Consider the following 289-nt stretch of genomic DNA (forward strand, 5'->3'; position numbering starts at 1 on the left):
TTATCACCATCACAACAATATCATCATATTATTAACATTATAACCGTCACCTAAGACCGTCACCGCCGAGTCGAAAGCATCTAAGGCAAGCGGACAGCTGATGTTCCCGCGACGGTCACGTATTTCTGTTTGGTAACCGAAGTGACAATTTCACAGATGATTATAACAAAATTGACTGTAACATCAGATTGTTTTTTACCAGCCGAATACTGCAGGGCTGAGGGCTCCGAACACAAAGAACTTCTCCGATATGTCAAGTCTTCCGTGCGAGTTGAACTAACAGCCCTGA

The sequence above is a fragment of the Penaeus monodon genome, chromosome 21, assembly GCF_015228065.2.
Source record: "Penaeus monodon isolate SGIC_2016 chromosome 21, NSTDA_Pmon_1, whole genome shotgun sequence".
Classification (NCBI taxonomy): Eukaryota; Metazoa; Arthropoda; class Malacostraca; order Decapoda; family Penaeidae; genus Penaeus; species Penaeus monodon.